Source organism: Arachis ipaensis, chromosome B06 (assembly GCF_000816755.2).
Source record: "Arachis ipaensis cultivar K30076 chromosome B06, Araip1.1, whole genome shotgun sequence".
In the NCBI taxonomy this organism is placed as follows: Eukaryota; Viridiplantae; Streptophyta; class Magnoliopsida; order Fabales; family Fabaceae; genus Arachis; species Arachis ipaensis.
The window spans coordinates 66,672,924-66,683,239 of NC_029790.2; the positions used below are offsets into that span (position 1 = coordinate 66,672,924).

The window sequence follows — 10,316 nt, forward strand, 5'->3', positions numbered from 1 at the left end:
GCAGAGAAAGATTCTTTCTATGATTTATTTCCTTATTAATTAAGATTAATACTCTAATTGTTATTGTACATAGTGATTAGTGCTGTCTCTTTTATATCACACGTAGAACACATCATATCACATTGATATAAATAAATTGCCAATATATACATATACTCAATTTCCTTCTTCCTTCTTCGCTTTTTCAGACCCATTATCTCAACATTTTCTTGTCTGTTCAACGAGTATTGGTGCTTTAATTATGTTATGCTGGCAGCGAAAATAATTTCTCTTGCCTTAATATTGCATTTTATCATCTCCATTCTTTGTCTTCCCTTATTTGTAGATGTTTATTATTTATTTATAGAGCAAGAATAAAGTTGCTCCATTGATTACTTGAAGTATATGAAGAACTTATTTATTTATTTTTATTTTTACTTCTTTTAGTCATTTGATTATAGAAACATCACAAGAAGTCAGTGCTCACCGCTACCCACCCAGCCTCTACAATCATCTTCTATCCAGCTGGGGCTATTAGAGTAGAAGCTGTTGTGCCAAAATAAGAAGGGACTTGTCTAAGATATCTTATGCCATGTGTTTGGCTATTTCGGTGAGCAACTTTCCCACATTTTGTAACAATCGTAAAGACTATAGAGTGCTATATAATTCTTGTTATGTTAGATATGAGCTTTACCCCCTTTTTCTTCCCCCTTGATTCTGGTAATGCTGGTGCTTCCATGAAAACGATGAGAGCCATTGTGCATCCTTAGGCTCTGTTTGGATTGTGTTCCGGAATGCAAATATGGAAACAATGGAACAGAGACTGAGAGAATGTCTTTTAAATAGATCTCTTTCTTTTTGTATTTGACACAATCCAAACACTGCCTAAAGACCCTCTGGCCCTGCTTCAATCTAAGTACAATTCTAAGTTAAAAGCTTAGGTGCTACCTTGTTATCGAAAATAATGCTATCACTATCTACTTGTGTGCGGTGATCTTGTTGTTGGCAATAAGAATAATTTGTCTAATAAATTAAAAAATATATGTAACAGTAAATTTTGTGCACCTGTCTTGTGCATCTGTCTTGTTTTTTATTTTTGTACGCTTTAGCTTATATAATAGAACATGGGACAGTTTGCATCACTCTTTCAAAAAATTAGAATGAATATATAAATGAAATGAAACCATCTATAATTCTATATAGCCTTAGGCTGGCTTGGATCATGAGCTTCTGCATATAATGCTTGCCTTTTAAGTTTTTCTGTCCCAGCTAAGAGGCATCCTTAGAAACTAGAGCTATGATTTTATCACATTAAATGGTACTATATTTTGTACATAGCAACAAGTCAAATTTTCAATTAGATCCCAATTTCTTTTAAGTAAATCTAATATTTACTAATAAATGTAAACAAAATATTTATATAGTACAAACGAAATATATGTTTTAAAAAAATTAAACATATTTTATTTACAAATATATATTATTAGTTTGCAGTGTTGTAAATATCGGTTTGAATAAATACTATAATTATTTTATTTATTTAAAATATCCAATTCAAATTGCTCTCTTAAGTAAAAACAAAATAAATATCTAGATTTAAGGAAATTCATTACCATGAAGTAATTTCTGTTGTCTGAATTATATTGATTTTTTTAAACTTTGTTTACAATATATATAATGATGTTATTAGGTTTTATTATAAGATATAAGTTTCAGGTGCAATAATACTAAATAAGTTTGAAGAAAACTATTATATATTTTGTGAATAAAAAATTTCACTAAACTTAAAAGAAATCTCAGGACGCCCGTTTAATCCTAAATACTTTCAAAATTTGATTGATTGCTTTAAATAATTTTGCAGCAAATTAAAGGTTGTGTATTATTATTGTGTTTATCTTGTTCTGCATGCCAGTTACATCTTTCCAACACTGAAATGTCTATTTTCTTATTATTATCACTTTCTTCATATAGCCCAATGCCCTTTTGTTTTCCTTTATTCACAAATTCAATGTGATCAATGGAATTCTAATTAATAGCCATATTTATACACTAAAAATTTTATTGTTTTGTCGTTATCTTTTGAATGATTTAATTGCTGCTGCTGCTATTGGGTCCCAAATTTGTTTGATTATATCAATTTAATTCTTGCTAAATGATGATTGTGCTGAATTCGTGGTTAAATGGTTGCATATGGCAATTACAATTATTTTTGTCTTTAATTTTTACAGTTATTCGTGATTAAGATTGAAGGCGAAAGTTTTTGGTTAAGGTCTTCCAAGCAGATTTTGTCAAAACATTGATCGTGTCATGGCAAGGTACAATGCTTACTTTAATTCTCTTGATTTGTTAGTTTTGAGGTTGCAATTTAACTTATTATATTTGTACTATAATTCTATGTTTCTCTTTATTTGTTTTACCTCAATGGGTTTCTAGAGAATTACTTCTAAGACTAGGAACTATTTCCCAACCTAATTACAAGGCTTTGAAAGTCCTTTTCATTGCCCATTCCCTTTATAGCGAATAACACCATTCCTCCTCCATTCTTGTTATCTTCACTTTGCGACCCATTATAAATTTTTCTCCTAAAAAATTTAATAATTATCAATTAGGTTTTGTGATATGCCAATGGATTGGATGGATCTACCGAGGTATAGCGAAGAGTATATCAATGGTGTTATTAGTTTTTTAGACTTTGCATACTCTGAGGGAGTACCGGATGGATGACAAATTCAATGTCCTTGTAAGAGGTGTTGTAACATGAATTGGTATAGAAGAGATGTGGTATTTGACCATTTAGTAGCCAATGGATTTGTTAAAGGATATAGAACATGGATTAATCATGGCGAATGGGCAATCCCAATGGCGGTTGACGATGACACGGATGATGAAGAAGGTGCACGCAATGACATCAAAGGACTGCTTAATGATGCATTTGGAGATGTATCTCATGCTAAGGGTGTTACTGTAGGTCAAAATGAAGAGGCTAAAAAGTTTTACAATTTAATAGATGGGACAAGTCAAGAGTTATACCCGGGTTGCAAGAAATTTTCTACATTATCTTATACCATCGGTCTGTACTTGTTAAAGTGTTTGCACGGTTGGAGCAATGCTTCCTTCACTTTACTTCTTGAGCTATTGAAAGAGGCAATGCCTGACATTAACATACCTTCATCTTTCTATAAGACAAAGGCTATGATAAGAGATTTAGGTATGGATTATAAAAAAATGAGTAAAGTATCGTTTTTGTCCCCAACGTTTGAGATAAGTCCTATTTATATTCCTAACATTTAAATCGTCCTATTTGTATCCATAACGTTTATAAAAGTGATTCAATGTTATCCTACTATCAATTATACTAACAAATCAGATTATATTTTTCAATTATTCTCACTTGGATGTATTCATTCTCAATTAAGTCTCACTTGGATGTGTTCGATTTTAATATTATACCCACTATTTGTGTTTAGATTCAATTATGTCCCTAGAAAAGTGAATTATGTAAATGTTGTAGAAATTAGTTTCAACATCTGATGAGCTATTTTTCGGAGTAGATCATCGGTTCTATCCCAGACATTTATATTCTAACTTCAAGAATTGATTTTTAAAACTCAAACTAAAGCGCTCATGATGTGTAATTGATGGCAGGATAACATTGAATCACTTTTACAAACGTTAGGGATACAAATAGGACGATTTAAACGTTAGGGACACAAATAGGATTTACCCCAAATGTTGGGGACAAAAATGATACTTTACTCTAAAAAAATTGATGTTTGTCCTAATGATTGCCTCTTGTATAGAAAAGAACTAAAGGATGAAAAACAATGTCGTATGTGTGGAACTTCTCGATATACTGAAAATTCTAGTGATAATAGCGAGAACCAACCTGACAAGAAAGGTCGTCCTATTCTTGCAAAGACTCTGAGATACTTTCCTATAATTCCAAGACTTCAGATATTATTTATGTGCTCAAAGACGGCAGCTAGTCTGAGGTGGCATGATGAGGAGCGCGTAAAAGATGGGATATTAAAGCATCCTACTGATGGCTTGGCATGGAAGAACCTTGATGAAATGGATGAAGAATTTGCAAAAGAATCTCGCAATATTAGACTAGGCTTGTCAAGTAATGGGTTCAACTCATTTCGTAGCATGAACATTTCATAGAGCACGTGGCCCGTGATGCTGATGGTATACAACTTGCCTCCGTGGATGTGCATGAAAGCCGAATATTGTATGCTTTCTTTGCTTATTCCTGGGCCACAATCACCTGGTAAAGACATTGATGTGTATCTACAACCATTGATAGAATACTTGAAGTGGTTGTGGGAAATAGGGGTCTTATGATGCGTCAAAGAATGAGACCTTTCAAATGCGGGCAGCTCTTTTGTGGACAATCAACGATTTTTCTGCTTATGCTATGTTGTCTGGGTGGAGTACAAAGGGAAAATTGGCTTGCCCTTGTTGCAACAAAAATACCTGTAGCTTACAACTAAAAGATAGTTGAAAGACAGTTTATATGGACCATCGTGTCTTTTTACTCATGGATCATCCATGGAGAACCAATACAAGGTCTTTTAATGGGAAGTAGGAATTAAGACCCCCTCCACCTGTTATAGAAGGAACTGAAATTTTTGAGATGCTACAAAATGTTGAGAATGTCTTTGGGAAGAAGCAAAGTACATCAAATAGTTTCCCATGGAATTGGAAAAAAAGATCAATTTTCTTTGAATTGCCTTACTGACACAAGAACCCATTGCGTCACAACTTAGATGTCATGCACATAGAGAAGAACATACTTGACAGTGTAATTGGAACTCTCTTGGATATCCCAGGCAAGACAAAAGACCATTTGAATGCTCGATATGACTTAAAAAATTTGGGTATCTGGAAAAATTTTCAACCAAAGGAGGTGAATAACGGCAAGAGAACAAAGTTGGCAAAGGCTTGCTTTTCTATGACTACTACAGAGAAGTCAATTTTTTGTGGTGTTTTGAAGACAACAAAGCTACCTGATGGTAGTGCTTCAAATATATCACGCTGTGTACATCTAGGAGAAAGAAAAGTTTCTAGGTATAAGACCCACGATGCTCACTTTATGCTTCACTATTTACTACCATTACCGATTAAAAGTATCCTTCCTGATCATGTGTCCATTCCGTTGATTCGACTAAGTTCCTTTTTTCTTTGCTTGTGCAAAAATTTCATCACACTAGAAGAGATGGATCTACTGGATTTAAAGATTGTGGAAACATTATGCCACCTTGAGAGGATCTTTCCCCCTAGTTTTTTTAACCTAATGGTTCATCTTCCCATTCATTTAGCAAATGAGGTGAGATTGGGAGGTCTGGTGCAGTTTCGTTGGATGTATCCTCCGGAAATGTACATGTGTATATTAAAGTCATATGTTCGCAATAAAATTCGGCCCGAAGGTTCTATTGCAGAGGCATATCTGGTTGAAGAGTGCTTAACTTTCTGCTCAAGATACTTGCATGGAGGAGTGCAAACAAGACTTAATAAGCGGCCTCGGAATGATGATGATCCTAACGAAGACGAAGTTGTGCCATCAAAGTTATTTTCTAACAAAGGTCATTCGTTAGACACGGGAAATGGAGTACCAATTAATCTAGATGACATAGCAATTGCTCAAGCCCCTGTGTATGTATTACACAATTGTGAAGAAGCCGCAGATTATGTTAGGTAACTTAATTAAACTTTTTTTTATTCCGATCAAGTTCACCCATATTTTTTAGATCAAACCTAACTATTATTAATTATAGAGAGCATGAGGAAGAGGTTAACAATCAGCAGGGAACAAAATAGAGAAAAGCAAAAGTTCACAACAAAACATCCGCGCAGTGGTTTGAAACATATGCGAGGGATCCAAATGTGCCTTTTTGGCTAAAAGAATTATCTCGAGGTCCAAGCTCTGTTGTAAGAAGATTTTCTGGATATGTAATTAATGGATTCGGTGGAGCATGAGGCAAGGAGAAAAACACAAAACAATGGTGTCACATTAACTGCTTTAACTTCAAGCTTTGCAAGTGCTAAAGATCAAAGTCCAATACAAGAAAATGTAGCTTGTTATGGCATGTTGTTTGAGATAGTAGAGTTAGACTATTTTGGGCATTTTAAGGTTGTCTTATTTCGGTGTGAATGGTACGATGCTGGGAGAGATAAGTATGGTCTTACATTTGTTCACTTCCATAAGAAATGCTTCCAATATGAACCTTTTATACTAGCATCTTAAGCACATCAGTGTTTTTATGTGCAAGATCCATGTGAACATAACAAACATTATGTTATAGAAACTGTCCGAAGAGACTGATTTAAAACAAGCAACGAATCTGAGTCTGAGGCCCGTCAAACACACTATAGTGAACAACACGAGCGTATAATGAGCCCTGCCATACCAGCTGATGATGATGAACTTATTCTGGAGAGGACTGATTTACGACCCACGGTTATTGAGATGGTTCCCCAAGTGACTTCTGCCCAAGAATATGAGGCAGACTTCATTGGAGATTCTGAATCTGATTGGTCATCCTAAGCAATTTATTTCTTAATATGTACATATGTATACTTAAGTTTTCTTTTTCACCTTTTTATTTGTAAGTAATACTTATTTTTTTGTTAATTTGTCAGTCTCTTACATTTTTTCTATATTGATTTTGATGGGTATATTGACTCTGCTTAACTAATTTATTTGTGTAGGAATAAGAAATTTATTGATCTTAAAGCCACATCAAGTAAGAATTTGCTTAGACAATTTGAGGCTAAGAGACAAAGGATTGTAACTGAACGCAATAAATATGAAATGGAAGCTGCAGCTGCTAATGACAAGGAGAAATCCAAAAGGGCAGAAGAAATCCACATCAAAGAAGCTGGATTTTAGTCATCTGCAAAGCACATTCGATTCTATTAGCAAAAGGACTAATTCCACGCCTACCACCTTAGAAGTACAGCCAAATATTCCTTCGCAACAGCCAGAAAATAAAAAGAGAAAGGAGCTATTGACTATGCCTACTATTGAGAAAGTCAAGAATGGAGTGCAGGATGGAAAATCAACACAAGGCTTGAAGAAGTCTAAGCCTACAAACATGGAGGCAGATGAACTTACAACGAAGCTCGAAGCAATTCGTAAAAGGAACAGCAACATGTCAACAAATCTAAGCCAAGAGCGGAGTTGTCCAAGTTCTACTCAACTTACAAGGCAGCCAGCAGAATATTCGACTTATAGATGAAGAGACTCAAACAGGACAAGATGACACAACTTTGCCTTCTCCTGAAACTACCCCACAAAATGAAAGTGCAATGTTGGAGCAAGGAATATCAACAAAGGGTAAGAGGATGCTAGGAGTAAAGGCTACAACAATTGACGAATTCTTAAAGGAACATGGGATAGACGTGGAAATTGAAGGACCAAGCACTGAACTAGGTGAGGACGGGGAAGAAAGCATGGCACTTGATAAAGACTATTATCAACATGTGATGGAGGACATTGATGATGAAGAAGGTACTGTTTTGCTATTTTTCTATGTTCTCTTGAAAATTGTAATGCTTCTTTTTTTAATTGGCATCACTAATTAGTCTTTAATCTATTTCCTAATGAATGAAACTAGGAGAGCCAAAGAAGAAGAAAACCTATGGAAAAACAACTTGCAAGGAGATTTATACAAGGACTATGGAAAAAACTTAACAATATTATGTTTTTTGATGTCTCAATAAGCACTGATTGGATGTGAATTATTGTTATTAAAAGAAAATTTATTAAGTGTTTTAGCATTATGTGATGTCTATATGCCTTTTTACTTGGCTAGCTACTTTTTTACTCCGATTTCAAACCTGCTAGAACCAACAGAATGTGTCAGTATTCTTGCAGTTTTTCCCCTTACATTTTCTTGTAACACAGATAAAGGATTGGTTTGTTTAGATTTTATGATTTCCTATTTTTTTAAGTTACAACTACAAATATGAAACTCCATCTTACTCTGGATTTCCTTTTTTCTCTCCCCGTTGCTGCTTTGAACATGTTGCTTTTATTACCCGTTGCTTATAGTTACTCAATATCCTATTTGGCATCTTGCTTCGTCAATTACATTTAATTCTGATATGGTTCCTAGATATACTTCTATTCCTCCTCCATACACACTGCCTTGTCAATTCTTTCTTATTGTGTCCACTAAGTTTTGTAATATATGATATATTTTTAATAGAAAAAAATTTCTTAGCAAGTTGAGGTTGCTTATATCCTTGTTAGTTGGTGCTTTTAACTTGAGGTGTTCCCTATATATTCTTTCTTTATGTCTTCTATTCGATCTGATGAAGGAGGTTTTCAAAATTGTTACGACGAGAAGATATGTCACGTTGTGAAAATGTGAACAGGTGCTCCAATGTATTATAAATAGATCTTTTATGCTTGGTTTTGGGTATTGTTCATGAGCATTTTTTTTTTTTGAAAAATTTGAAATTGGGGGCTTCTATATTGTCGCTTCATGGATAAATTGTATTAAATAGTTTGTATAACCAGATGTGGAGTTAGGTTCATATTTTTGAATAATATTTAACGAGTGAATGTGACATATTTTTCAGTGCTTTAACTTAATAATGCAGCCTTGCTAGTAGATTTGCCTAACTCATTATGCTGCAAGTGTTAGTAACTCTATGCTAACTTTTTATTCACTTCCAGTCAATAAGTTAAATAAGCAAGCAACACAAGGAAAAACAAAATTTTCCACATCGCATGGGGCAAATCAATTTTGGAAGACTACGAGTGGCTATGGTAAACAGTAGATTTATATTTATTAGAATTTATATTTGCATAAATTGAAGGAAGAAACCGAAGTAAGATCTTATTTTGCAGTGAGCAACAAAGGAAACAAATGAGGAACTAAAAAGGTTTGAGATGTTCATTGCTACCCGAACAAGTCGGAAGAGGAAAGAAGTGGATGAGGAAACACAGACTGCTGTGGTAAGAGTTCACTGAATCATTCATAATTACATTTCAAATTTAGGATATGGTAACTAATTCAATTTTAAATGTTTCTTCTATGCAGGAAGACTTCCAACACCGCCAAGCTGTTGGTGAAACAGAAGAGGAAGCATTTGAGGCCTTATTCGGGAAAGAACATCCAGGTCGGGTAAGGTTCTATGGAGGATCTGTGACAAAAACTGATTTAAAAAAACATGCTAAAATTAATGAAATCAAGAATCAGCACAAAGAGGAAGTGTCCAGTCTGAAGGATAAACTTGGACAAATGGAGGCCCAACAGCAAAAACAAGAGGCCAAACAGTAAAAACAAGATGAAAAGATTCATGGGTTGCGAAATATGATCAAGTTAATACTGCAGCGATCGGAACCAGGAATGAGGCTAGAAGAACTAGAGGCTTTATTACAAGACGCCCAACAGTCTCCGATTGATGTGAATAGCGGCCATGGATCAACTCATTTTCCGAACTTAGATGTGGTATGTCCTTATCTATTCCTTGTTCCATAGTTTTTTACTTGCATTTACCTTAATTGCTATGGATAAAAATGTTTGTTGGCATTATTAACACTGAAGTTGTATTGCTATGGCTGAAATTTGTTTCTGCAATTCTGGTTGTTGTATTTCTGATTTTGTGCACTTGGTACATATGAATTTGTCCCTATATCTCATTTAAGTGTGAAAGTTTGGTTAATTAGTGCATGAAAAATGCTATAGGGACATATCAGGATTGTGTTAAAGGAAATGGAAGAAAGAAACACCTGCAGATTTTCAAGGTTTGAATGAAACAAGATAATACATAATTCCTTGAATTCACCTCTTTTGCCGTGACCATGTTATTTTTTTTAGTATATGCTTTCTTGGTTTAATATGTCTACGTGTTCCATTTAATTTTTATAATTACGAATGTCATTATGAATATTTTTTTAACTACTTTCCTATATAATTATGTAGGGTAACAATGAAGATTAAGCAATGAAGATTAAGCTGAGTATTATTGTGGTTTATTGGCTAAGATAGAGTGCTATTTAGAATCTTTACATGTATGGTTGACTAATGACTTTTATAAGAAGATACTTTTATTGGCTAACTGATATTATGGTTTTGATATGGCTATGCTTACTTTAGTGTGAGATGTATGAATTTTTACAGTTAACTTCATTCTAGTACTTTTGGATCAATATTATAAATATATTTTGGTTAGAGATAATTTTTATTATATAAAGAAATTATTTAGTATAATTATGTATTTATTTTTATTTTGTAATATTCAACTCATTTAAATAAAAATGCAGAATTATTATACATGTAATCATATTAACTATTATGTTGTATTAATAATTATTAGATAAT

At 33.8% G+C, this 10,316-nt stretch overlaps 1 long non-coding RNA gene across 1 annotated transcript; it reads left to right on the forward strand.

Annotated features, from left to right (window-relative positions):
- Window positions 9,351–10,155, forward strand: LOC107648215. The gene is made up of 2 exons (XR_001621793.2): window positions 9,351–9,443; window positions 9,918–10,155. It is a non-coding gene; the product is annotated as an uncharacterized LOC107648215 (long non-coding RNA).